Raw genomic sequence first — 25,116 nt, 5'->3', positions numbered from 1 at the left:
TTTTACAATCTGCTGGGTCCGGAACTGGAGCCATGGAGTCAACCATGTGGGATCTAGCACCTTAAGTACCATGCCACGTGCTGGCCCCCAGGAACTGTTTTTTGATAATCATCTTTTCCCAGACCTTGTTTAACTACTTCCAGTCCCTGAGTATATTGCATTTTCCCATGATATGTCTTTGTCCATGCTGCTCATTCTGCCTAGATCAATATTTCGCCCTCTCTCCACCTAGAGAAAGCAAACTAATCCTTATAACTTGAGCAATACTGTCACCTGTCTATGATACTAGACCGGACTGCCACTCATTTGCCTACCCACTCCCCTTCCAACAAGTCACTATAATATTTTGTATTTACAGGTAGAACATGGATATAATAGTGACTTTGGAAAGCAGAAAAAGGAAAGAAGGAAGAGTGTATTCTGAGAGTTAAAATGATAATAAACCCATACTCTATCAGGTTAGATGTTTACAGAGTTACTTGAAAGAGACTGCATAGTTCCTTTTTAAAAATGATTTGACTATTTTCAGCTTTGCGCAGTGGCAGTATGGCCAATGAGGTTTATCTGAGGTGCGATTATTGCTAACTGAAAAATGATTTGACTGTTTTCTGATCAAACTATTACCATATTCAGAGAAAAATATATGTCCATTTGAGTAGGGATGGTAACAGAAATAAAGTCAGAAACAGCTGCTGGTGATGTCTATCTCAGCCCTGTCTTGAGGCAAAGAGGATTTTGTTAGGCTAACGTGAGCTTCCAGTTAATCTGCTGGTCTCATCCTCCTGTGCAGATTGGAATGCAGGGTAGTAGAGACCGACTTTGGCATATTGTATAACACTCTATTAAATCATTGATCCTGAAGGATGGAATACTTTGTACCATTGAATAACATAGAGTCAGATGGTGAGAAAATTATCCACTTATAATTTTCTTCCAATCCTTTTGATATGTCAAGCAGAAAGCTTCATTTTAGGGTCAGTATGTTTCTAATGTCTAACACTCACTAATCTCTTCTTTTTAAGCATAGAAAGAGCAGATCTCAGACTCAGGTTTTTTTTTGTTTTGTTTTGTTTTGTTTTGAAAGCAACAATATCTAGCTAAATTTAACATTATCACTTAGTTTTAATTTACTTTCCTTTCTGTGATATATTTTCTTCAATTGACCAAAGGCAAGTTGGGGTGGTTTTCCATTTAAGGTAAAGATTTAAAGTTTCCTTTAAAAGAAATAAGTAATAAAGGAATGAAGTTGAATTATTATTATTATTTTTTTAATTGCAAAGGATGCACGTGTTTGCCAGAGAGAGAGAGAGAGAGAGAGAGAGAACTGTGAATGGGAAGCGGTTATGCTATAATCCCTTCTCCTTCAGTTCTCCATTTGTCAGGATTTTGAGTGTGTATGCACATAAACTTTATGTGTTTTTTAAGCTACCAAGGCTGGGATTTGAGCCACTGTGAGCCATGTGGGGTCCTCTCCTATGCACAGTACTTACCTGCTGTGGTATAGGACCGATTTTTAAGAAAAATATTAAATAAATAACAATATAGATGTGCTAAGCAGATATGGTAAATCAATTAGAGTTTGGGTGACCAACTCCTTCTGACTGGAAAATGGAAAGTCCTGCATCCCAGAAACCTATCTCAGTTCTGAGCAAGCCAAGGTGGTTGGTCACCCTAAGTAGGACATGAAAATGCTTAATATTTCAAAATACTGTATTATACACCACAGGAATCTTAATTTAACCCAGATAATTTTAATGAAGGTACTTACAGAGATGTGGCAGTTCGAGGGAAATCATAATGGATACTGAGGTGGGTCTAGACATTAATATCAACAAGAAATCATTACCTACCTAGAGGCTAAAGAGATGGGGGGAAGTTGGTGGTGTTTCAACACTCAGAGTCCAGTGAGTGAAACTGCAGCTAGGGATGATGAGATGTCTAGCGGCTGTTATAGTCTTGAGGCATAAGTTTCCTTCCAGAAAAGTGGCACCAAGCAAGGAGGGAGCAAGGAAAAAACACTAACTGTTCTCTTCTCTATCCCTCTATTTTTCTTCTGGTGCCTCGCAATAGCTGAACCCAAACAGAAGCCTTTGGCAAAGAAGGTTGAATTGTGAGTGCAGGCCATTAGGGTCAGTCTCTTCAGACACAGTGTAAGAAGGAAAAGAAGGGCCAAAATTAGATCTGAGGTGAAGGAAGAGGAGAAAAAGAAAGACATAAATTTTAAATTCCAAGTTCATGAAATAATCTTCTGGAATTGTCTCTAATATGGGTGCAGCAAGAAAATTGGCTGGTCAGCCTAAACCCATAACTCTAAATTACCTAAGTGTTCTTTATTCATTAAATTGGCGTGTTGATTTTATTAGTCAGGCTCTTGTGAATTTTGTCAAAGTGCTCTTTCCCCAAGTCTGATAAACTCTGAGATACTGTTGAGATAGTATTTCTAAGAAGAGAAACATGGATTTGGCAAATTTACCAATGCAAATGCTACCTTGAACTAAACCACAGGAACAGTCAACTGGTCTCCCTCAGACGAAAAAAAAAAAAAAAGCCATCCTCACAGTTGAATAAGCTGTACTCCTTCTATTTATTTACTTTTAAAAGTTTGTTTATTTATTCCATGAGAGGGAGAAAGACAGATAGCCTCGACATGGTCCCCATGCAATGACCCACTCAGTCTCTGTTGGTGGAGCTTTCAGGCATGTGAGTATATACCTGGTACTCAGGTAGGTCCTGGGACATGAACCTAGAACCGTTTTCATTCCATCTTGTCACCACTGTGCCATCAGTTGGCCCCTATACTCCTTTTATTGAAGTTTTTCAGTTATTATCTCATTTATTTTTATTTTAGAGGGCATGTGTGTGTGTGTGTGTGTGTGTGTGTGTGTGTGTAGAAGAGAGAAATAAATAAAGGGAGAGACACAGAGTCCCCAGTCTGTATGGTGGCTAACCACTGTGCTATGGGCCAGCCCTGTTATCTCAATTTTAAAACTCTTTGGACTCTTTTCTCAGTTGCCTTAGTGACTAAATTTCTTACCCATTAGCCTATCTTGATCACGAACTAGATTATACATTTTACCACCCAATCCATCGTGGTGGTTACTTTTGGGAGTCCTTAGCATGGCAGATAAAGTTCTTCAAAATTGGCTCTCAATTCTTCTTTAGTTTAATAGTTGAGAAATATATATTTGATCATTTCAATTTCAAATTTTCTGTGTCATTATTTTTTATATGTCAAAAAATTTTAAAATTATTATTTATACATTCAATCACTATACATCATTTAGATTGAAAAGAAATTTTTAAACAACTTGTTATTTGATTCAGTTTTGAAAAATTCAGTTCCCCCTTCCAACCAGGGTCATCAAAAAGTTTATGAAAAAATGTGGATTATGACAAAACTATGCATGAATTTCAATTTTTTGTACCAAAATAAACTTGTAATTTAATTTAATCTTCCACAACTTTTTGAAGTCCTCTCAGAAACGCATGCATCTTTTTATAATTATGTTCATTTCCTTAATCTATATGAGTTGAAAATAATGAACACTAATATATTGGGTTGTCAGAAAAGGCTTGATATATTTTTGCATAGAAAACCATAGAAAAATATGTTATGCCTTTTCCGACAACCCAGTATGATTCTAATCCTATTCTAATGATTTCGGTTTTCTCCCTTTCTACATTTGAAGCTCAATAGTGAAAAAATTGGGCCCCAACTGTTCTTAATATTTTTGCATATTTGACCTCTGTATGCATCCAAATGCCTCTTGATGCTCTTGCTCCTTTTGTGGGTGGATGCTCTCATTACCACACTGGAACTTTAATGCAGTGTGCCCATCTTTTCTTTTTATGTGAATGTTCTTTTTGCCTTGCTTGGGCTTTGCTATTCTCTTCTGGCTGCTTGAATGTATGGATCCCTCTTCTGTTCAAATTTTTATTTTCCCAGTCTGGGCTGTCCTTTAGGCATGGACATCTTCCTCATCATGCTTAGGTCTGCACCTGGTCACTCACCTATACAAACATGCTGTAGTGTGTAGACAGTAGTGTAATGGTAACATCGACATCCTCCTTACTTCACTTGGGTTGGGCTGTGATACTCTGTCTGGCTATACTCTTTTGTGAAGGTCTCTCTCTCCCTATTTGGACTCCTGTGCCTCATGACCCAACCCCTGCACAGATGTGGAATCTACTCATTTCTCACAGGTCACTCTGTTGGAATTGTCATGTCAGACCACCCTATTGCATGGATGTCTTTCTTACCATGTTTGGACTCTAACACCCCATGATGAATTTCTCTCCTACATCAATTCTCTCTTTACACTGCTTGGTCTGTGATTCTTACCCTGGGCCAGCCCCTCTATGAATGCCCTCCTTGTTGAGGAATTTTACTGAGGAAATAGCATTTATCAGAAGAGTAACTTCTCATGTATGCTCTACCCATCAATAAAGCTCTGACTCCTCACGTTGTATGTAAGAGACTGAGTTCAGGCAGCAGGGTGTGCGTGTGGCAAGGCAGTCCATCGGCGGTGAGTAAGGACCACTTTTTTCTTCAAATACAAACTTTTCTCCTCAAGTTAAGTTTTGCTGAAGTGATTGATATGCTTTAAAAGAGAACATGGCAGTTTTGTTGCTATTCCATTTTAATGATAAATTTTACAAATAGCTTTTTAAATAAAAAAAAATGTGTATAGGCCTTTGTGCTCCCTCTTCCACTTGTCAAATATAAATGATGTTATAGGGCAATAGAGTTATGGATATAAATGTAGACCTTGGAGTCAGACTAGTAGGGTTCAAATCCTGGTTCTACCATCTCTAATTATATGACTAGGAAAAATCAATTAACCAATAGATTATAGCTTTGATCTTAGAGAGTTGATGTGATGATTAAATGAGATAATATTTCAAATACTTACAAAAATGTTTGACAAATAATAAGCTATAGAACTCTTTGATAAATTAGAAATAAAAATTATGTATTTCACTTTACTGTAATTGTCAGGATCTTAATCCAGATGAAGGTAAGTCAAAACTGACATTAAGGATGACTTCAGATGAAGGTAAAGATGAAGGGACAAAACCAAACCAGGAAAGGCATTGACTCCACTGCAGGTTCTGTACTATTGGTGGAGAGACTCACAGGCTCATTTTCCTCCTGTGAATTCCAGGTCTCTCACCACCTGGTGAACTAAGCTTTTTCTATCCACTGGGAAATTCCTCTGAATTTGGTTGATATGAGTAGGGTCCAATAAGGTGGAGGCAATCAGCTCAAATTGCTGCCCTTAAAAAAATTATACGAGCAGAAACAACAGGAAAGTCAGCGGGTAGACTATTCTATTAAAGAAAGAGTTAACACTGTCTACTTATATTCTGCTTAATGGAATCTCCAACTGATTCTCATTCCATGAATGCTTGTTACAAACAAGCCAACTAGCTCTATTTATTGAAGGTCAGATCCATATACAAACTGTGAGTGTTTGTAAATGGGAGATGATGATGGTAGCTGTTTTTCCAGTTATTTTAGACTCACAGGAAAATGAGAATAAATCAATACAATAAAATATTTATTTATGAGGATTCTTTTTGATACCACACTCCAAAGAAAAGCAGAACACTACTCAGACATAGAGGTATTTGTCTTTCCAGTGCTGTCATTAGTCTTCATGAATAACTGTGCAGGTCATGTTCAGCAAGACTACAAAGGGTGAAGTTAAATGGAAAAACTCAGGCAACAGAGTTCAGTAGTACTCATGGAATAATGAATCCTTAGGGTCATTACACAATTGTCTGCTTTCACAGAAAATCTAGACAGTCTTCTTGTGGAGAAGATTTGGTAGCATAAAGTACTAATACAAAATGAAGTACATACTGGAGCCAATCCAGGGAAAATGCCTCCAAGAACTCTCTAAAAGTCTCAAAATCTACATGTGATGTAGCTCCCTCGTAGTATTTCTTTTTTATGCATTCATTTGTTCATTCATTTGTCCTGTAAATATTTACTTAGCACCCACCAGTATTATACATGTTTCTAGGGAGACTGGAGCTACTGTGGAGAACAAGGTTTGGAGCTTCTATTCTAATGAAGAAACATAAATAATTATGTGATTTTTGTAATAAACATTTATTTAATGACCAGTGATTCAAAGACAACTATAGCAAAGTAAAAGGCAATTTTAAATATGGTGATCAGGGAAGGCTTGTCTGAGGAGAGGATATGTATTTATTGCCATAACACATATTCACTCACCAGAGAGATACAGAGAGAGAGAAAGAGAAAGAGGAAAAGTGGGAAATTACCCTTCCAAGGGGGATGGTCACCCTGCAATCCCTTCTCCTCTCAGGATTTTGGGCACATACTCACACATGCTTGGTATATTTTCCAAGCCACCAGGTCTGGGACTCGAACTGCACACCCAGCTATGTGAGATCCAACCACCTTAACAACCATGCTACCTGGCTGTTCTGAAGAGAGTACATTTAAACAGAGACTTCAATAATTACATGAAGGAGGGGGCCAAGGACTTCAAAGGGAAGATGGTTTATGTGGGAGAGAATGGCAGATGCAAAGGAAGGTAGTTGGAGGGGTTTGGTGCAGTTGTGGAAGAGCAAGAAAGGAAATATGTTAGTGAAATGAGTGTGTGGGGGTCACAGGGGATGAGATAGAAGTAGCCATGGGTTAGATCACAAAGGGCTTGGTTGACTGTGACTTTATTCTTTGTATGAATGGAAGCCATTGGGAGGTTCCTAGCAAGGGAATGGAATAAGATGACTTACTTGACAACTCATTGACTACTGTGTGAAGAATGGAATGCAGAAGGGCAAGAGCAGAGATAGAAAGACCAGTTGCAGTTGGGGATAACAGCTCAGTTTGTGTAGTGACGCAGATCAGGACACAGAGTAAGGAATAGATGGCATGTGGTATAATCCTTCTTTGATACTCTTCTTGGAGAAGGCCTTAAGTACCCTTAGTTGTACAGATTGAGAAATTACTCCTCCTAAGTAGAGGGATGGATGATTAAGTTCAGGCAAATCTTTATTATGATTATATGATATTTTATTTTATTGTTTTAATTTTTGCCATAAGGGACATGTGCTTGCTTGGGACTCGAGAGCGAGAGCGAGAGCGAGAGCGAGAGAGAGAGAGAGAGAGAGAGAGAGAAAGAAATCACCCGCAAGAGGAGATGGCCATGTTGCAATTTCCTCTCCTCCATTTTCCTCTCAAGATTTTGGGCATGTGCGCACACATACCCAATGTGATTTTTAAGCCACCAGGCCCAGGGCTTGAACTGCACTTGGCCAAGTGGGAATTCAGTCACCCTAACCACTATGCAATCTGCTGCCCCTAATTTTAAGATTAAATGGAATGAGATAAATTAATATTGGGAAAGCAGTCCAAGATATATTCTTAAATGAGAAAAAAAAGTATACTTGGGACCAGCAGATGGCATAATTGTTATGTCACTGGACACCCATGTAGTTAGCTGAGGTTCATGTCCTGGACCCACCAGCTTAAAACTCACACCAGGAGTATGTGTGTGTGTGCCCAAAGTCCCAAGAGGAGAAGGGAGGTGAAGGGACTGCAGCATGGCTATCCCCCCTGGAGAAAGATTTCTTGATTTCTCTGTCTCTCTGTCTCTGGCAAGTGTATGTGCTCCATAGCAAAAATCTCTATCTTTCAAAAAAAATACATACTTGTATGTATGTATGTCTACATATAGCTTTATTCTTGAAAGTCAAAGAAAATAATTTTCAACTCTTATATTAGTGTACATATCAAATCATATATATACATTATACATTAAAATCATAAATATACATTATACATGTGTTCATAATTAATATATGAACATAAGAAAGGCATAAACACACATACACGAGTTGCTAACGATCTGTCAACATTGGTTACTTGGTCAAGTGAAGATAAACTTTAAGTGCTTAAGTAGCATCTATAAACTTGGATGGTGGAAACCTTGAAGTATGAAACAATTGGAATAAACCTAATGTGTCAAAATGAGAAAAGGATTGAGAATTGTACAAGAATTAGCCTCTTAGCTACAATAATTATGGATTAGTATGAATTCCTTAGGGAAAAGGAATCAGAGTTGCGTGCCAAATCCCACTGATTGTCTTTCATATGTAGTTTTGTACAGTAACATAAAATGTATAAAATTTTCAGTTAAAAACATTTTGGAAATAAACTGATCTAAAAAAAGATTCAATTCATAGTCCTTTGCATTTTTAACACATACATGAGTAGGCACTGATCTCAGAATGATGTGTGCAGGCTCAGATTTATTTTTATAAATAATTATTTTTAAAATTTTATTTATTATTATTATTAAAATTTGACCAGAGAGAAAAACGTAGGAATAGTGAGTAAGCCAGGTCCAGGATTTGAACTGCAGTTGGCTATGTGGGAGTTCAGCGCCTTAAGCACCATGCCACCTGCTGCCCCTAAGCTCAGATTTCTTAAGCCAACATTGTATACCTTAACTTTGGGGAATTTTTCTTTTCTATACTTTGGAACTTCAGCCATTTTTTTTCCTATGCAATTTGTGTTTAAACAAGAACATTTGGTCTCTATAGTAACATTTGATAACTAAAGCAATACTTGTATTTGAATCTCCGTCACTGTGACGATGACTACACGTAAAGGGATTCTGGGAAATGAAGTGGTTTCTTCACCTTCTGAACTCTAGCATGTGACCATTGTGGAGAGACTTCTCCTTCTGGCCAGTATGGCTTGGCCTACATAGTTCCCCATATTGCACACTTGGAAGATTAGCTCTCTAGTGACCAAATGGTCCTTTTAACATGCTCTTGTTGGTCATTGAATCATATTTCTTCATCTGCTTTGACTTCGAAAGTGATTATATGTGAATAGTATCTCAAGGGAGGTAGAGGAAGTAGAGGAGTGTTTTTTCTTTTTTGTTTTCCATTTCTTTTTTTTTTCTTTTTTTCCTTTTTTTTTTTTTTTTACCTTTTGGAAAGGCTGTTCATTCAGTTTGTAAAATATTGCCAGAAACCCCATTGTTTACAAATTTTTCCATTGTGTTCTGTTTATTTGCCAAGAAAAATCTTGCACCATACCAACTTGTGTTAGTAAAACAAGTGGCTCCTTTCACAATACAGCTCAGTGTGTTTGTATGTTTACATGAATTTTCCAGCACTGCTTTGGACAGAAAGATTCAGCTACATTCACACATGTTTTGTTTTCCTTTGTGTGTAAGCTTTGACCTCCCAAACTATCTCCTAATGAACCCACAGGCCATGGATTAGTTGTAGGCATTTTGCTAAGCCTTTATTTAGTTGGACAGAATTTTGCTGAACTCCTTGCAACAAGTAGAGCGTTTTCAGGGAGTTTGAGTTAGTGTGACTCTTTGGGTGAATTATGATTGAAAAATTAACATAGACTATGGATGGAGGGCTATCAATTTGGTAGGGAGACTTGAAGGTTTTGATACTTAGATGGCCATTATTTTATTTGTGTAGGCTAACACATAGCACTTGTGACAGACTCACAGATTCCATGGTGCCTTATTGTTCAGTTTGTCTGGAGGCAGACCTTGTGTTTTCCATGGGGTCTTTTATGCTTAATTGACTATATAGTAGTCCCCCCTTATCTATGGTTTTGTTTTCAGCAGTATTAATTACCTGTGGTCAATGTGGTCCAAAAATAAGTGAGTATGGTACATTATAATAATTTTTTTTTTTTAATTTTGCCAGAATGCATATGCTTGCTTTTTTTTTTTTTAATTTTGCCAGAATGCATGTGCTTGCTTTAGAGGAGAGAGAGAGAGAGAGAGAGAGAGAGCGCAAGTGGGAAAGCCCTCGAGAGAAAGAGAGAGAGAGAGCAAGTGGGAAAGCCCTCCCATGGAGGATGATCACACCATAATCCCTTCTCTATTTCTCCCTCCTTTCAAGACTTTTGGGCATGAACCCATACGCTCCCTTGTGTTTTTCAAGCCACCAGTCCAGGTCTCCAACTACATAGTCAGCTATACAGGATCCAGCCACCTTAACCACCAGGCTGGCTCTGGTAAGTATTTGGAGAGAAAAAGCCATGTTCACAAAACTTTTATTACAGTACCTTGTTATAATTGAAAATTGTTTCACTAATTCCTTACTGTGCCTAATTTATAGACTTTATCATAGGTATGTATGGACAGCAAAAACAAAAACAAAAACGAAACAAAAAAAGGAATGGTGTATGTATAGTTTGCTAGTATCTGTGGTTTCAGGTGTCTGCTGGGGTCTTGAAACATATTCCCTGTGAGTAAGAGGGAACTGCTGTATTCCCTAGCAATTTCATGATTGGTTAACAAAATATGTGAGAAAAATTTTTCAAAAGTTTTAAATAATTTTAAATTTATATGGTTTATTTCTTCAAGGATTGAAAGAAATTTTCGTAGCCTCACACTTACCTTTCTATGCCTAATCACTTGTTAGTTGAGTGATCTTGGAAAATCTTGGACAAATGACTTAACTTCTTTGACTTTTGATTCCTTTGTGATAATATAAAGTGAAGGCAATAATATCAACTTCGTAAGCCTATTGTAAAGAGTAAGTGGAATAACATAATAAAATGTTTAAGACAGTAACAGGCATGTAGTAAGTAGACCCTCTGTGAATAGAAGTTGCTCCTGGTGTTAGGATTAGTGTGACTAGGATGATGTTTGGTTACGTCTATGGATGCAAGGTAAGTGAATCTGGATAGGAGTGAAAGAGCATGTAGTATGCTGTTATTCTGGTCCTTGAGTCACCAGGGAGCCCTCAGAAATGAAACCAAGAGGCTCTAGGGGTGAATTTCACTCTTCCTCAGCCTCCCAGTGACCAGAATATTCAACCAAAGCAAGGCTATTTTGGCTATTTTCTGTGATACATTATAACTTGGGACCAGAACCAGTCTTGAAGAAGTTTTGGAAATCTGAATCTTACGCTGTGAAATAAGGCATTATATTTCCAAGGACACTATTTGGCATGTTGGTGTCCCCTGGAGAGTGACCATGTCTCACCCTGCTGGTGTCAAGAAAATAGCCAACACAAATCTGCCTTAAGGTGAAAATTTTAACATATGCCTAAAATGTTGTCAGTGTTTTGGCCAGTATAAAAAGGTCCTTGATTCTTTCTCTGTGTTGTTGTCATAGGAAAATAGAATAGCATAAAAAAAGAACTAAGAGGCATTTTAAGTCAGTTGAACTTTTTTTTGGAGAGATTTTTGGTATAGGGCATGTGTGCTCACTGGAGAGACAGACAGAAAGTGAGAAATCATCCCTCAGGGGAGATGGCAGTCTGTAATTCCTTGTCCTCCATTCTCCTCTTGGGATTTTGGGCTCACACATACACATGCCTGGCGTGAGTTTTTAAGCCGCTTGGTCCAGGACTCAAACCATGGTCAACTACATGGGAATCCAGTGATGTAACCACAGTACATCCACTGGTCCCCAGTTGAACATTTTTAATGTCAGTTTTCTACATGACTCTTTTGTCAATAAAGAAAACAGCAATAAGAAAAGAGCTATAATATTTCTCATGTTTTGACTACTTGGGGAAAAGTGAAAAATAACCACCAGTGATTTAAAAAAATCATCCTGCCATGTCATTCATACATACAATTAAACTTTTCCCCCTATTCATGATAGAGCCTGTGCATATACACATGAAAGAGAAAGAGAGAAGTACTCTCCTTAGGGTCTGGTCGCACAGATCTCCTTCCTCCAGACCTTCAGGCCATCAAATCCTGGGCACTTATGTGAATGCCAGGCATGTTTCAGGATAATGAGGTCAGGGATTTGAACCATAAGTGCCATGCGAGATCCAGCTTCTCTTGAGCAGAGGCTTACCTCTGTACTGTGAAGCCAATCCATGCACAAGATTCTTGAATAGAATAGTTCTGTGTGGTGAATCAATTTCCTAGCTGCCAACTCCAGCACATGTTGTAATAAACCATCCAAAATTATGGTGGAGTATTGTCTACTCTTGTGGCAAAGGAAGTGATTTTTCCCTACTGCTAAATCCAGTGGTGGGTTTTCTTCTATGGTGTTCAAAGAACTGCTCTCTGGTCAGCAGAGTTGGGTCCAGATAACAAGTGTTACTCTAAGTGTCACTGCTCATCTCTCCTTGGCGTGGAATCAATCCTAGGGTATCAGCTTTCAGGCTCCAAATCATGAATGCTTCTCTGCATTGGGAAATTTTCATGGCGTGGTCACTAACTGAAATATGTAAACTCACAATAAAGCTGTTCTTTCAGATTAGCTCTAATATATAGTATCTTGGTGATGAAAACTGTAACAGAGGGCTGGCTTTCTGATACAGTGGTCAAGTGCTGTGCATCAAAAGCCAGATCCCACATGGCAGACTGAGGTATGAATCCTGGCCTGAAGGCTTGAAAAATACTCCGGAGCATGTGCCCACATGCCCCAAATTCTAACAGGCTGGAGAAATGGAGAAAAAAGATTGTAGCATGACCACATTTCAGTGACGAGGGTGCTTTCTCTCTCTCTGGCAAGTGCACAGCCTACTGGCAAACACACACATACACACAAAAGCTATAATGGTTCCTCAGTCATACAATATTCATGTTTGCCTGCAACACAAAATAAATCCATCTGTTAGTGACACCAATGCCTATTCTACAAAGAATTCCACAATCCTATTTCAAAAACATCTCTCGAGACTCTTCAATCTTACATCCTCATTCTACAAGCCATCATCTTATTATTTGTGCATTTATTAATTTATAGTTAATTAATAAGGAGAAAAATCTGTGGCTCACCTTTAGCAAGGCAAAGAACGGAACACAAATTTCATTTACTAAATTCTGTCTCCCTCTCATTTTTCTTTCCCTTAGCGGTTATTTGATTTTTCCCCTTATGTGTTTTAAAGTTATTGTATCTTGCTGTATTATAAGTTTCCTTTGAAGCTGCCTTAAATCCTTTCTAGGCTAAGTCATACTACCAACAAACAAATAAAAAATAGATGTTCATTTGTAATAATTGGACCACCCAGTTAAAATATGCGGGTAGTTTTTCTCCTTGAAAGGGTAATGGCATTGTTGTTATTTCATCATTCCCCCTTCCTTTTCTTTGAAACTATTATCCTGTGGCTTTGAAAATCCCCATAGAGGAACAAATAGTCCGTCTGCTTCTAGAATTGCCAGCAAGCACAAGGAAATGGTATCAGAGGTAGTTTTTGCATAAGGAAAAAAATGTAGCTTTTCTACCCCTGTCCCCTACCCGGCTTTCTTCAAGTGTCCAGACCGAGGCCTACGTCATATCTTACGTAGTATGCTGGTTAGGGAATTGGCTGCTGGACAAATTTTTCATCCTTCATGGATGATGCCACAGCGCCTCATGTCAGTCGGGAGTAGGCCCCATGGAATGGGTTGTCAAGTGGTAAAAACAGTACACCAACTTGGCAGATTTTAGTAAATGGCAGAAGCTATAAAGGTGGTCTCATTTTATTAACTATTTTAACATGCACTTAAATTAAGTAAGAGAAAAGGAAAATGTGATTTAAGCACCAGACAGTAGGACTGTAGAAAATGAAAATTGCAGAAGCTTCTCCCTTAGTTCATCTGCCAAACACCTGTGGAGCACCATTCAATTGTGTGTCTGGGTCAGGTAAGAACTGGCTGATTTCTGGCATTGGCCTTTGAGACAGGACATCACTGAGGAGGTGAGATGCACAGAGGCTAATATTCATTTCCTATGAGAGGAACTGAGGATGTCAGAGTAATTGGAAAGGATAGAATCCGGGCAGGCATCAGGGCTTTGGATTACACTTTCGAAAAATGTTGTGTCTAGTGATTGCCCACAGTTACAGAAAGCAGAGGCAAGGGGGTCCACTCAACAACAACTGAATTTCACTGCATTGCACTGCTAAACTCATGTCAGGAGATGGGTTTTCTTTGAGAAAGTTCTCAATAAAAGTCAAGTGAAGTATTTACTGAATTCATTATTCTACAGACATCTGCATTGGAAAAATACTTCAGATTCTTCTCATATCAATGGATTTAAATGTTATTCACTAGTAATTCTTTGGGTCTTTGAAGCTTTCAGCTAAGGTTTTGGTCTATGACTCGGTGTTACCTTACGTTATTGACTATCTGTTGCCATCTTTCATGTCAGGAAGCTCTTCATCTACTGCAACTATTTGTTTAGATACGCTATGCATTCCTCTCAAAAGAAAAATGATTTTAATGTAACTTTTTTCAACCAAGCTTATTCATGTTTGTTTCAACCATTTTATTTGAATCATCCTAAAAGGGAGTACTAATGATGAAATAAAATGAAATAAATACTGACATACACACTTCTTTTGACTTTTTTCTTTCTGAATGAATCTGTTCTTATTTTATATATAAGAATAAATGTTAGAACAATTTGGAACCAGAACTGCAGGTATAGGTCTTAGGAATGCTGATGATATAAGGAAATATTTATTCTTCCTGGATTTTAGGGGTTATTTTCAATAAACATATAAATAAGAGTCTTAAGTTATTTCCTAAGTTCTGAGATAGTTCACACATTTATTTAGCAATTAATTGGGGGATAAAAGTGAAGAGGTTTTTTCTTCTCTTTCAGAGCACTCATTATACCCAATGTAAACTGCTTGCTTAGTAAAGTGAAATTTCCAGAAAATCAGAACAAGAAGTCCTTTTCATCAGTGAGACTGGTGATTAATAATAGATATTGCTTTCCGGTTGTGTATTGTACTAACTCACCTTGTGTGAAGTTAGTACAGTAATTTAATTCTTAGTCCTGTTGCCTTAATGATGAATGTAGCCTGGTGTTGCTGACACCATCTATTCTTTTTCTCGCCCTGACCGCCTCAATGGATGTGGAGAAACAGTTTTACAAATAGAATGTTTTATAGAACAGATCTTACCCCCTTAGAATGATCCATGTGTTCACTACTATTCTCCCCCAAAGTTGCAATCGGCACTGCTTGAAAAGGATACTTTGGAAAAAGGCAATAATGTCTTTAAAAAAATATATATATATATTTGTATCATTCATCTCAGAGCATTTCTTTTAGTCTGTTTAAATCTTAAGTTGTGGAAACATTGAAAGCATTGAGTTTTGTAGAAGATGGAAGTATTTAAATAAAACTGTTGTAATTTGGGAGTATGATATTTATACCACTCCATGAATATTGCTTTTACTGTATATTTAAACAATGTATTAAGGATGAGTGAACTCACCTACACAGTGTCAACTTGATACAAACCAGAGGTAGACAGAATGAGGGGCCCAGGCACTATATCTTCCACTAGAATATTGTACCATTTGCAAAACTACTGCATATTTCACCGATCACACAGTAAATGACCAATGGTGAACTCTGAGACAGAAATGATTCAGAGATGTTGTGCAGAGGTAGTACTAAAACTTAATGTAAAGACCTAAGTCTTACACATTCAGGAATTTCATCTTTGATGTTAAGATTGGAATGAAGAAAACTGTGGAAGAATGTAGCAAGATTTAAAAACTGTCTTCAAGTATCCATGAAGGTGAAATATTTGATGGCTATGTTATGCTAATTCCTTACAAGGATTAAAATATTTCTTGTGATAGTTGCCCTTTATATTGCAACAATAATGAAAACTTAACAAATATATCACTCTACATGTGGCTAGGGTATGCTCATTGAATCATTAAAAACAAAACAAAACAACAAAAGGCAAAACTAAAATTCAACTTTACAAACTGGTAACATTGTTTGCCAAATAATGGAGTTCTCATTTAACTTTCTCATCAAATCAGTTTAACTGTAACTCATGCTTGAAATGATCAGTTGGATCCTTTTTTTCTGCCTTGTGTGGAAATGATTTCTAGGTCTCTGATGATTTTCTTATTCAGGCGAGTGATTGGCTGAAGAGTTCCATCATGTTTTCTAGTCAGCATCTGGCCTTAGTGGTAAATAATCAAGCAATGTTAGAGCAGGAGGAAGCAGGGCCAGGAGAAGGCAGAGCTGGGGGCTATTAGCAAGACAAAGAGAGTTGGAGGGATAAATTAGAGGTTAGAACCTCAGATGTTAAGCCAGTTTGGGATGCTTTTGGACTTTAAGAAGGCAGTTTGGGTTATACATTTGGAGTTTCAAACTGAACAGAGGTTATAGGAAAATCCATCGTTAGAAGATGCATTACTTAGTGTCTGAGACAGTCTAATAGAATGGGGAAAATGGATTGTATTCAGGGATCTCATACAGGATTCAGTACAGAGGTTTAGGTGGACTAGTGGCGAAAGGCAAGAACAATGGTTTTAACTAGCAGCACTAGCCAGGCATAAGGAAAAAGATAGAATCCAAAAGATGAGGGAAATATTCTTAAATCCAGAATAGGTAGGTGTGTTTATACAATGTCATGTTAATTTCAAGACAGGGATAATACTTTATTGTTTAATGTACTTTTTTCTTAAAGTAGTTTTTTCTTGGAGAAATTCTAACTAAATGCTCTCTTAGGCTTTGTAGCTTTATTAATCTTTTTTATCGCTTATCCCCTCCCTCCCCCCTCCCCCGGGAAAAGATGAATAAAGGGGATGAATTGCTGCAACTTTCTCATGAAAAACTTGTAGACTAATCAAGGTGATGGTTTCTGGGAGAACAAGTTGACTGCACAGGAGCCAAGACTCATCTACTGGAGTTGATTTATAATTTTGCTTGGGAGAAGGAACATTTTTGGACCACCTTGAGGCTAAACTCCTGTTTTTTCTTACATAGTCTTCTATTAGTGAGATATAACCTTGCTTGAAAAGGTAGAACTTAAACAAGAAGGAAAGAAAGTTCTTAAGGGAACTTGATAGGTCTTCCTACCATGTGTTTGTTGAATAATAATGTAAGACCTATGATTAAGACAGAGTTTAATTGGTTAGCAACAGTTTTATAGAGACATCCGTATCTTTCACCTTGCAGATACCTATGTTCACTCAACAGTGATGGTTGGTCTGGTCAGTGGAAACTTGTTTTGCTTTCTTCAGTTTATGGGCCAACAGAGAATGGATGGCTTTTGCAATTCGTTATATAAAGAGTGATGGATGGAGGCTGGCAGGTGGCATGTTGTTTAAAGGCACTGGACTCTGACATGGCCAACTGTGGTTCGAGTCGTGGACCTGGCAGCTTATTCTCTCTCTCTGTTTCTCTCAGGTCAAAAATGAAAAATAATAATAACAAATAATTCTATAAAAAATAGTGATGGATGGATCAACTTACAGCTTGGGTATGATAGCATAGAGTAGGCTTGGCAGAGAAAACTGGTTCACCAGTGCTATGGTCTGGCTGTCTGTGTCTCCTCTAAACTCACATATTGAAATTTTAACCCCTAATACAATGATATTAGGAAGGGAGCCTTGGGAAGTAATCTGGTTATAAGAAAGTAGCCCTCATGAATATGATTGGTGTCCTTATGAAAGAGATCCTGGAGAGTTTTCTTGCTCTTTTCTCCATGTGAGGATTCAGTGAGAAGATGGCTGTCTATGAACCAAGAAGCTGGCCTTTATTAGATACCAGATGTGCAAGTGCCTTGATCTTGGACTTCTTTTTCTTCTTTTATTTTTGGGGGGGGGAAGTTAGGGGAATAACAGATTTAATTCTTTTTTTTTCTTTTTCTTTTTTTTTCCAGATTTAATTCTAATACCTGAAGTTACACAAGGGTATCTTTATAAACTTCATGGAACTTTCATACACATTCAATAAAGTGACAACTGTGCAGTACCACTTAGTATCTCAAAAACATGCTTTTGAGTTATCGAAACACAATTCACAGAATTAATAACAAAATAAAAAGTCACCCACAATATATTAATTGCCAGTTAAAAGCTTTACCCTTAATACTTGACACGACGGTCAATATCTAGTAGAGACTACAGGAAGTGATTCAGGAGTCTCATCCTGTCGTACTCTACTGGGAAGGTTTCTTGAATAGGTAAGTGACTGGCCTAAGGTGGGTACAAACAGGAGCAGATCAGCAAGATAAAGTTGGGCCACAGTTTCTGTAGTTTCCACTTCTTTTTCTTTGTCAGTTGCAAGTGAACAATGAGAAGCTGGCTAATCCTTTCCGTGAAGTTAATACAATGGTTATTTCCAGAAAACATTTAAAAAAATATTATTATCATTTTTTAGAGAGATTTTTGCTATTGGGTGTGTGTGCTTGCCAGAGAGAGAGAAAGACAGAGAGACAGAAAGTGCGAAACCACCACCCCTGGGGGGGCCAGCATGGCCTTGCGCAATCCCTTCTCCATTCTCCTCTTGTGATTTTGGGCATGCATACACACGTACCCAGCATGAATTTTAAGCCACTGGGTCCGGGACTTGAACCACAGTTGACTACAAAGAAGTCCAGCAACATAACTGTTATGCCATCTGCTGGTCCAGACAACTTTAAAGGAAACACTAAGGCTGCTTCAAAGATTATCTGATTTCTCTAAAATATATGTGTAGATAAAGACACACTCTTTTTATAAGGGCTTACTTTTTTTTTTTTTTTGAGAGGTTTTTGCTATAGGGCATGTGCGCTCGCCAGACAGAGACAGAGAGACAGAAAGCGAGAAATCACCCCCCCCCAGGGGGGATGGTCACACCGCAATCCCTTCTCCTCCATTCTCCTCTTGGGATCTTGGGCATGCACGCACACGCGCCCGGCGTGAGTTTTAAGCCACCAGGTCTGGGATGGGAACCGCAGTCGACTACGTGGGAGTCCAGTGACATAGCCATTACGCTAACTGCTGGTTCCCAAGAGCTTACATTTTAAGATGAATCAGTTTTGGAACCTGAGTTGTTTGCCAAGCTGAAGTCACAGGTTGTGAAATAATTTTTAACTTCTAGAATCCTGTTACCTACTGTTATTCTACATAGAAACATATAAGGAGTTTTCGTGTGTGTGAATTTTGCTTATCTTTAAAACTAAAGTCAATGTCAACTTTAATTAACCTTAAGTACACTGAATTGGATATTCAGAAGTGAGCTATCTCAGAACTTTGCTGATACTACAGCTTTTGTTTTCCAGCAGCCAAAATATCAAAATACCACTTGTGTTAATAGATTTTAAAAACTTCATGCTGGGTGAAGTCTCTTCACAATCTAAATGATGTATAGCGATTTAATACAGGAATAATAATAAAAATATAAATAATAATAAAAAATAAGTTAATTAATTAAAAGAAAAAGCTACTTATGGGGCCAACAGATGGCATGGTGGTTAAGGTGCTGGACTCTCACATGATCGACAGCAGTTCAGGTTCTGAACCTGGTGGCTTGCTGTCTCACTCTCCCTCTTTTTCTCTCTCTCTGTTTCTCTCTTGTCAAATTGAGTAACAATAATAAATAAATAAGGGGCTGGTAGGTGGCATGGTGTTTGAAAGACTGGACTCACATATGGCTGACCATGGCTCGAGTCCTAGACCGACTATGGCTTAAGTCCTGGACCTGGCGGTTTGCTTTCTGACTTTCCCTTTCTCTCTGTCTCTCTCTGGTCAAAGATGAAGAATAATGATAATAAATAAAAATTAAAAATAAAATAAAATTAAAAATCCTTTTTTTAAAAAACAAACTTTCCCTTTCTCTCTGTCTCTCTCTGGTCAAAGATGAAGAATAATGATAATAAATAAAAATTAAAAATCCTTTTTAAAAAAAACAACACTTCTTATAAAGCCTTTGTTTTTACTTCTACTCTTGAAGATGATCATATTTTATGTGGCCAAATATCTGAACTCATTTTGGACTTAGGTACTTCAGTGTACATGATTTTTTAATTTAACTTTTTTCACAGCCATTTTAAGAGTAAAGATGAATGATTTGTGTCTGTCTTCCTTTTCAAATACTTCTAGATAAGGGATTAAAAAAACAACCTAAAACTGTTTTTGTTTGATATAATATAAAATATGGAATTGATCTTTCCAGGGTCAGAGATGATGAATGTTTTTGCAATATATTTTTATATAGTTTCTCATCAAATTAGTAAGCAAGTATTTTTATATGTTTGTAGGCAAATATGCTTTCACAGCAAAGCTTTTGTATATGTAAATGCAAGTATTTAGTTCTTACTGATCTTGGACTTCTTAGTGTCATAAACTGTGAAAAATAAATTTCTGTGGCTCCTAGCCACCCAGTGTGTGATATTCTGTTTTAGAAGCCCAAATGGACCAAGGCAGTGGGGGACAAATTTATGTGGAATAAAGTTGTAGAAAGAAGGTGAGGTGAGGGGTTGTTTTGATGGTTTGCATCATTGAAAGTATCTTTGGTCTTAATGTAGTCTATGCTGTAGTTTTCTCATGTGTATTCCATACTGTAGTCTTTGGAGTGATAAAAAGTTTCAGAAAAACAAAGAGAATCTACGGAATAGGAAGATAAGGTGAGGGTCTAGGCAAGAAAAGACCCTTTCTATTTCTATTGGAAAGCAATATGTTTAACAAAAATGAATTCAGCATGGTTTTATTTTTGGAAAAAATGCTTGAAAAATATGGATAGTGATGATATTCCCACAGAATCATGGGAAAATAGTTGACAATTTAGAGTAAGTGCTTTTACAGGGACCCGACAAAGGTTTGTTCCTAGGTTGGAGCAAATGTATGAACCGAAGACCTGAGATTTTTCATTCCAGAATCATTCATTTGCTAGCAAAAGCTATTTTAGCTGAACTGTTAGTGTCAAAATTCCATAGCCATTTTATTTCACATATTTATCTTACTGATCTTGGTTGGAAACCTGGAATCTTAGACACTCTTTTTATTTTCTTTGATGTGCTTCCTTTGAATCTGGTATTTTTCATGGGCTAGCAGCTAAATTAAGCATTCTGAAAGGTGTCTTCTTTATATCTTACTTTCGGGTGGTTCAATTGTTTCTGGCCAATATGGATTTCTTCTTTCTTGGTGCTGAACTTCATGACTGTTACATTTCTTTGGTATGTATATATTTGAACAATGAATGATCTTTGTTCAGAAAGTAAAAAAAGAAATTTCCATTTTTGTACTATTGTCCTTGATAATTCTGTTACCCTAGTTGGAAGCGAAGATGATCATGGGTTACTGGAGGCCCAATTTAAACATGAAACAGTTGGCATCTAATTCAGGACCCTATTCAGCAATGCCTTGTCAGTGTGTCTGTTTCTACCTTTTAAAATCTCTCCTTGGAATCCTGCCTTCTAACTTCACACTTTGTTGGTTTCTCTAAGCAGCTCAGTGTGGACAAAGTGTGTCCTTGAGGCTCAGTGTTTACAGACCAAAGACATGGGAGAATCCATTTAAAAGGGAGTAAGATCAAGTACAAGAGCAGGTCTCGTACTATGTTAGACACAATTACACAGGATTAGGATAATCTAAGAAAAGAAACTGTTGCCCAGAAACTAAAACAAAAGTACAGGGCATTGAGAAAGAGCTTAATTTCAACTGTATTTCAAGATTATAATGCAGGCACTATCTAGCTCTTACAAAGTTTTAACCAGAGGAATAAAGTACATGGACCAAAAAAATTGGCTTGAAGGATGTTAAGAACTGCCACCTAGGAAGTCTTATACATGAGTCTACTACATGGGACTCCAAACCATTCTCTATATTAAAATAGAAACATAAAGAAATAATTGGATAACTGGCCTACTATGCCAGCGTAGGTGGTCCTGTATAATTCTGCCACAGGAAATATCAGGAAGGAATTCGGATCAAGTCAAAAGAGGATAAAACAGGAAGAAGTAAGATAGTTTTATAGAAATATACAAACCCAGTCACACGGTTAAGAACTTCTACAGTATGAGACCCATTGTGTTGCTCTTTAACTGGTCAAATTTTAGTAGGTAATAATAGCTCATTAACTGAAAATACACTTTGCCTATCTAGTCTTCTAATTGGTAACACGGTGTGAAAGAAGTCACAGTACATGAAAAGGCAAAAGTCCGTTCTCTTGGAGGCTCCTCAGATTGGCTGAGGTCAGAACAGTCCACAAAGTCCAGTGGGTTGTGTCTACTCCAAGTGTGAATTAGAGGAGGAAGTCAACAGTATCCTGGATTTTTACACTGACAATTGGAAAGTGGGTGTACTTTCAAAATTTCAGTACTGAATTCCACATCACACTTGACTTCTCCATTAAGGCATTATGTCTACATTAATATGAGTGACATCTCCAGATATAATCTTTCAAAAATTCTGAAGTCCAGTTTCAATTGTTTGATTTCTTTCATTGTTTTGAGCTTATAATTTCATGGTTGATAGTTTCACCAAGTTCACACATGAGATTTCAATGTTCTGTGGAATTTGATCTGGGATTTCTACTTTGAAAACTATCTTAATTATCTTTATCTCTAAACTATGGGATAGTAATAAACTAGGAGATAGGAAATCTCACAACATTGGCTGAGTCCCCAGAGAGAACAATTAGGAAAACTCCACCCAAGAGGAAAGCCTAATACTTTCAGCTCTGAAACTAGTGGATAGGCCTCCTCTTTCCTTTACTGCTCCTAAAATTGAACGCATGGAGTTGGTGTGGAAACTGAAAGTCTCACATACTCTCATGTTGGAAGAGCACTTGGGGTCACTCAGGTCATTGAAGGGGGCCAAAGCATTTTCCATCCTGAAAACTCAAGCCTTTGGTGATGTCTGGCTCTTCTCTGGTTGTCCTGCTTTCAGAAGCTCAGGAGAGTCCTCTCCCAAGTCATTTGGGTGGCACTTTATTTTTCATTTCTTTTATCTGGGTGGCTATTTTCCTGTTCTTATCCCCATTGTTATCCACTCTCTCTCTCAAATCAAGAAAGAAACAAAAAATTCCTTTGTTCCTAAAAAAAAAATCCTTTGTTTCCTTTCTCTTTAGTTCCTCATTAAACCCCTAGCTGCATCTGTATCTCTAACGAAATTGCTGGAATTGGGCTATTGGCTCTCCTTCAGATATTAATAAAGCAGGATCCAGTCTGCATTCGGTTGTTATTTCCTTGAATAACAATTGATACCTTTAATTGCCAACCTTGACAAAGACTGGATAGGATTCAGTACCAAAACTTTAACAAGTTTTGTAATCTACTGTTTTCGTCTCAGAAATATATTCATTTATACTTTAAAAGTCCTTTTTGTAGATATTGGTATCTACAGTAGTAATATTTACCATTAATTTCTTTCTTTTTTTATATTAATTTCTTTCTTTCTTTCTTTCTTTTTTTTTTATAGCTTGCTATAGGGTATGTGTGCTAGTGAGAGAGAGAGAAAGAGAGAGGAAAAGTGAGAAATCACCCCCGGGGTGTTGGCCACTCCACAATTCCCTCTACATTCTTCTCTCAAGATTTTGGGCACACACATACACATACACACGCACACATGCCCCAAAGTGATTTTCAAGCTTCTGAGTCTGGGATTCAAACCATGCAGTCAGCCATGTGGGGTCCAGCTGCCTTAACCTCTATGCCACCTCTTTGTCCAGTAATATCTACTATTTAAAATAACCTTATTATACCATTAACTGTCTTTTCCACATATATTTTTTAGAAATTTTTGCTATAGGGCATGTGCACTAGACAGAGAGACAGAAAGTGAGATATCACCCCCCGGGGGGATGGCCATGCCACAATTCCTTCTCCTCTATTCTCCTCTCAGGATTTTGGGCACTCATGCACATGTACCTGGTGTGAGTTGTAAGCCACCGAGTCCAACACTTGAACCCTGGCTGACTACATGAGAGTCCAGCGATGTAACCACTATGCCATCTGCTGGTCCCTTTTCCGTATATTCTTTCTAGCCCTTTTAGTAATAATGCAAGGTGACATTATGAACTATTTATAGTTAAGAACTTTTTGGAAGGTCAACAGCTAGTAACTGGTGAAGCTGGTGTTTGACTTCTGTTTTGTTCCAGGATATCACACAACTTTGGGAAACAGTTATAAACAGAAAGTGATACAAAACTGTGTTGACACAGTTGGTTTTAACTATTTGGGATTGTATCTTTTTATTATTTTTTTTGAGAGTTTTTTTGCTCTAGGGCATGTGCGCTCGCCAGACAGACAGAGAGAGACAGAGTGTACAGAAAGCGAGAAATCACCCCCCAGGGGGGGATGGCCATGCCGCAATCCCTTCTCCTCCATTATCCTCTCGGGATCCCGGACACGCACGCACACGTGCCCGGCGTGAGTTTAAGCCACCGGGTCTGGGACTCGAACCACGGTTGAGTTCAGCGACATAGCCATTACACTAACTGCTGGTCCCGGGATTGTATCTATTAATTCGATGACAACTCTGCTCCTACATACTTCATCGCATACTAGCACTGTAAAAGAGTTAATGAATGTGTAAAATATCTTAGCATTTAGGTAGAAGGAAGAGGTGGCAGGGCAAGGGAACTAGTAATTTATTCAGTATTTTTGGTGCTGCTAGACACTTTGTTAAGAAACAGATTAAACTACTTATACTCACAATCTATTATAAGACAGATCCTTTTATTACAGTTTAAGAGTGAGGTAATTAAGGCTCTTAAAACTTGCCAAAAATCAGAAGTCATTGGAAAGATGAATTTGTACCAAAGTCTGTCTTTAAACCCCATATTTTATCCTTTCCAGCATGTATATTTAAAGACTCATAATTTTTTTAATCAGAACAATTTGAGAATAATTTACATACATCTTTTTCCTTTGTCCCCTAAAATCTTATTATGCATGTCCTAAGAAAAAGAATATTTGCTAATATAACCACTGTACAGATCTCACGTTTTAAAAATGTAACATCGAGATGAAACTTCAATCTGCAGCTCCCATTTCAACTTTTCCCACTGCACAATAATGTTTTCTTAAACATTTTCCACCTTTCAATATGGGATCTATTTTATTAATAGTTGCGATGATTCTTTGGTCCCCTTTATACTGAAACAGTTCTTAAATCTTTCATTGACTTATAATACTGACTTCTTTTTTTAAAGAAAATAGTCCAAAACTTTATACAATGTCAATTGATATGGGATTGTCTGAATATTTCTTGATGATAAGGTTTAAGTTTTGTATTTTTAGTCAGAATACCACATAAAGATGTCATATCCTTAAGCTATCAAACCTGGAAGTATGTGATGCTTGTCTGCTTTTCCTTGGTGATGTTACTTTTCTTTTTTATCCTTTACATTTAATCATTTTACACCTTTGTAGCATACAGTAAGATTTTTCAAAGT

General features: G+C 37.5%; 1 pseudogene; it reads left to right on the top strand.

Moving 5' to 3' along the window:
• The first annotated feature begins 527 nt into the window (after positions 1–527).
• LOC114005759 (uncharacterized) lies at positions 528–678 on the top strand (annotated as a pseudogene).
• The last annotated feature ends 24,438 nt before the right edge of the window (positions 679–25,116 follow it).

This window comes from Tupaia chinensis, unplaced genomic scaffold (genome assembly GCF_000334495.1).
Source record: "Tupaia chinensis unplaced genomic scaffold, TupChi_1.0 Scaffold144378_1, whole genome shotgun sequence".
NCBI classification, from domain to species: Eukaryota; Metazoa; Chordata; class Mammalia; order Scandentia; family Tupaiidae; genus Tupaia; species Tupaia belangeri.
Note: the sequence above shows the minus strand (reverse complement) of the source record. Positions and strands in the feature narration are given on the sequence as shown.